This window comes from Corvus brachyrhynchos, unplaced genomic scaffold, assembly GCF_000691975.1.
Source record: "Corvus brachyrhynchos isolate BGI_N302 unplaced genomic scaffold, ASM69197v1 scaffold310, whole genome shotgun sequence".
Lineage (NCBI taxonomy): Eukaryota > Metazoa > Chordata > Aves > Passeriformes > Corvidae > Corvus > Corvus brachyrhynchos.
The window spans coordinates 3,564,872-3,569,539 of NW_008236213.1; the positions used below are offsets into that span (position 1 = coordinate 3,564,872).

The window sequence follows — 4,668 nt, forward strand, 5'->3', positions numbered from 1 at the left end:
TGCATATAGATCGGAGAGAGAACACAGTATAATAAAGGAGAAAAGCAGTATGATGAGGACTAAGGCTGAGCCAGAGAGACTGTGTGGCAGAGAGAAGTATGAATAAAACAGCCACTCATCCCAAGGAAAGCAAGTATGTGCAACACTGGAAAAATCTGACAAATAGTTCCCATTGGTGTCCTGACTCCTTTCAGGCATTGTCTGTCTCTTCCCTGAAGTTGAATTACTTAGGAAATCAGAAGTCCTCTTCTGGTCTTTCTGGGATCACCTAATAATTCTGGAAAACCTTTATACTTCAAAGATGAATACTTACGAAAGGGAGAGATTTCTTCTTAATGAAAAATGATGATCAAGGTAAGTTTGATAAGCTTGCTTATCTAAGTTAATTAATTCAAATGGACGTTTCTCTGCCAGTGGAAGTCATCCTGGCTATATGGCAAAGAACACATGGAAGTATTAGCTCATGAGGACACCTAACCCTAACTTAAACAACCCAAGATTTCACACATATGACTACAGATTTGCTTGTTAGCAACACATGGAGCACAAGAAGATAACAAGCTTTTAATAGGTTTGTCATTCATTACAGGAAATAGCTACTTAGTCAAGTCTAAACTATATATAAGGCATTGCTAAAATATTTGCAGAAGTGTTGTAAGACAATAGCACTACTTAATTGCAACAAAAGGCAGGTTTTAGTACAGAAAAGTAGAAATCACATTAATACTTAAGATATGGTTCTATTTCCTTTCGGGTCTACAGATTATCAACTTTTTTATCTTAAAAAGCAGAGATCAAGATCAACTTGAGTTGCAAGCAAAAGGATACTCCCCACCAATCCTAAAATACCTGATTCTAATATCTCTACCTAGGAACTGAAAATCAAACTGTGCACTTTGAGATTCTGCACAGGTACCAAGAACAAACATTACTTCAATGGGAATTTGGCTTAGTTATCAGGGACTGGTAGAGTCGGAGTACAATTACCATTTGGATTGCATAGAGAAAGGAAAAAATCCATATGGTATTTGTAATTTTATTGACTGTTGAGTTACTGTTCATGTCCTGAAAAAACTGATGAAAACGCTTTTTCAAGTCTAATGTATTTTATTCTAGTTCTGCAGAGAACTACTGAGAGCAGAAGCTTCCTGATGATAGAGAAATGAGTGTGTGTTCCTACATCAATTTACTATGTCAAACAGTGAGGGAGTAAATAGTCACATTATCTCAGTATTAAAACTGTTTACCATATGGACACCTGACCACCTAAGCAGAACATGCAAAGAACCATCATTCATATCTTATTTTTTTATTGATAAAGAAACAGAATATTTGATGATCAGTCCTTAAAAGGTGTTTTTCTATACAAAAAGGCTTTATTTCTCCCTAGGTGCACATATGACTTACCTGGGGTGATTTAGATTCCTAGAAGCAAGAAGTGTCACAAGAGAAACAGCTCCTGACAAAACTATTGGTAAGATGGGTGTGTGTGAAGGCAGAATTTTGGGTTGCGAGTAATCTGTCATTGTATTCAGACAAACAAATTTTCTGAAGTATAGAAAAGGTATGTGACTTTCTTGTACTGTTCAGAAATTCCCTAGATCTTGGAGGTCTTGGGCACTGAACATCTTTCCTCCTCTGGAAATGTAGATGACTAGAAAGTATTAAAAAAAGTTTTCAGCATAACAGAGTCACAACATATTTTTTTATCATGTTTTTCCATTTAAATCAACTACCTATATATTGTGAGTGACGAACTCAGACTTGCCCACCATGGAAAAAATCGACCCTTGCTGCCATGTAGTAGAACTTCTACACCACTCTGTGATTTTTTTGCCTCTTGAACACCTTTTCCAAGCACAGAAGAACTATTTTACTTGATTCATGACTGAATTGATAGAAAGTCAGTAATTTCTGTTATGCAGATTATTATGGTGATTGTAAAATCACTGGGAATACCTGCTCTGTGAAGAGGTGACATAGGGCAGAGGTCCTGCTATCAGCCAGCCATGACCGGAGCCCATGGAGGAACAGGACAGTGCCACATGGGCTCTGTAAGCAGCACAGACAGGGCCCAGCTCCATTTCAATGGCAAACTCAGAGAAGAAATCATGTGCAGTAGGTTTGGCTAGCAGCTGCCAGGCTGGATATGCCATGTATTTGCACACGGACATATGGGCAAGTATATTTTTGCTGTACTCCAAAGAAGCTGTGGCTCTTATTCCAGAGGCTCTCTACAGGTAACCTCCATATCCAGTCATTTCTATAGTAGCTCCTGCAGTTTGTGCCTACCCAGCTCTCTGCAGAGCACCTGGTCTGCCTGGAGAAAGCATGTAAACATTTCTTGCCTTCAGCAAGTAGGAAATGTCCCAAAGCATCTATTTTTACCAGAGTGAAGTTGAGTTGCTATGTTACAGCTGAAACAAAGAGTAATTAGCAATTCATTGAAAAGATACAAGAAAAGAAATCATACAAAGGGGAGTCCTTGCCGCTATCTCACTTTCCTGATTCTTATCTCTTACTTCCTATTTCTGGCTTTTCATTTTGGACTTTGCAGCTCAGCTTCCTTTCGGTGTTTCCCTTTGAATTTTTGCTTCTCATATAGCATTGTGCCTACGGCTTTTTGTAAAAGAAGCCTGGGAAAAGGTTGGATTGTTCAGGAATGTGTGGTAGCATATTTTTAGTTTAGGGACTGTCTTTAGGAAGTGAACAACAAGGGTCATGCATTAAACATTTACCTGTGTTTAAAGAGATATTAGTGCTTCCTGCTTATCCCGACTTCATGCGTTCAAAAGACTGGATAGCAACAGTGGCCAGAACGCTTAAGTTCAGAAGAGTGGAGGTGAATGTTTCTCTGTCTAAAGAGTAAAATGAACAAAGCCTATTAACCTAGTCAATAGACTGTGCCCATGTATCGGCACAAAAAAATCATGTAACATGATGTTTGCCATTTCATGGGTATTTTTAACAGGTGGGGTCAGACTTTTCAGAGGGCATAAATACAAGACCATCAACAAGACCATCCCACAGGCTGCTTTTGCTTGAGAAATAGTTTATTTACAAAAGAGCTAGAAAAATGGTTCTCAGAAGTATTCAGCCGGAACACAGCTCACTGCTATTAGATTGTTTGGTTCCTGTAAAGCATGGAACCCAAGGGTTGAAACCTTTTCTGCTTCTAGAAGGAGTGCCAAACATTATACATGGTGATGTAATTATGACGTAAGCTGGCACAAAGACAATTTATGCTGTAAATTTGGAAAAAAAAATAGCTCTGATCTGATCTAGAAGGTCTTACCACCTTTGAAATATATTTATACAACAAGTTAAAAAATGGTGGCAAATTTTCTGCTGTTGATATCTGAGGAAGCTTCATTAATTCCCATTGCATCAATTTTCATGGAAGACCTTAGCTCACGGTTTTACAGATTAAGCTTTTCACTGGAAAGGAAAGCTTAATGGATTCAACAGGTAAAACAACAGAGAAATATTAAAACCAAAGAGAGTGACATTGGATTTATTTCACTATTTAATCAGTGGACAGTGTGGAAGATCATAGTATCCTTATTGTCTCCATGATACTCATGCACAAGCCAGACGTCTATCTGTTCATATTGTTTTCTTCCATTACACGTATTTTTTAATCCATTGTAATAATTTACTTTGGCTTCTAGCTCCAAGCATAAGATACAGTTTCCATTTTATTCCAAATAATATTGGCTAGTTGCTAGGGGAGTGTGCTGATTCCTTTTACAATTTCTTTCCCTCACCACATCTGTGTGTAATTTTTTTATTTATCATCTCTCTAGGACATTTTTCCTGTGAGAAACCCAAATGTAAAATGTAGCCCTTTTGGATCTTGCTTGGTGTTCTAGACAAGGAGCATTTCCTATAAATATTTACAGAGTAGGATTTTATCAGCTGGTGGTTACTACCAGGCATAAATGTCTAAGTACATGTGTGGATGGGTCTGCACATCTGCACATCATCTGTTATCTCCTCTGAGCAAGCAAGCAGGCATGAGTTTGAAGTGCAGGTGTGAATTAACTTAAGGGTGAGCTGAGGGACTGCCCAGTGGGATTTACATTGGCTCCTCAGTCCCACAGGTTACAGCCTGACCTATTAATAGAAACCAACGTCAACTTTAGTTGTTGCTATGCCAGCAGACATGGGCAGTGGTTCACATTATTCTGCTGACCTGAGAACTGTGGAAGAAATACTGGACTGCTGGTTTTTTTAAAACAGGCTTTTGTCATGTTTTAGTTGTGATGGAGTCAGTGGTAGGACATACATTTCTAATTGATCTGCTCATTATAACCTTAAACTTGTGTTCCTCCTCTGGTTTTAGCTGTAATTCTCATTTCCATCTTTGAAGTACTCCTTTCACTTCTTAGGGGATAGTTGCTTTGTATTTTGAAGATGAAGCTGTCTACAACTGCTATTTGCTGCCAGCTCATACCTACCAGTAATATTTCCTTGGTTTGTATGTGACCTCAACCTAACATTTTAATTTTTTATATTTTAAATTCATTAATTGGTCCAAGAATGTATGTAAAACCATGCACAAGCTTGTGCATGTAAACATCTGCCAACAACTGTGATTAGAAGAACTATGTTCCAAGTAATTATGTACAGTATAAGATGAATATCTGCAAGTGTTCTTACACCTAG

At 38.1% G+C, this 4,668-nt stretch overlaps 1 protein-coding gene across 1 annotated transcript in view; it reads left to right on the forward strand.

The window, feature by feature from the left end:
- The first annotated feature begins 1,401 nt into the window (after positions 1-1,401).
- Positions 1,402-4,668, forward strand: part of ESM1 (endothelial cell specific molecule 1) — a 12,170-nt gene continuing 8,903 nt past the window's right edge. Inside the window, exon 1 of the mRNA XM_017744303.1 lies at positions 1,402-1,474. The gene's annotated coding sequence lies outside the window, so the exon portion shown is untranslated. The remainder of the gene's footprint in view (positions 1,475-4,668) is intronic.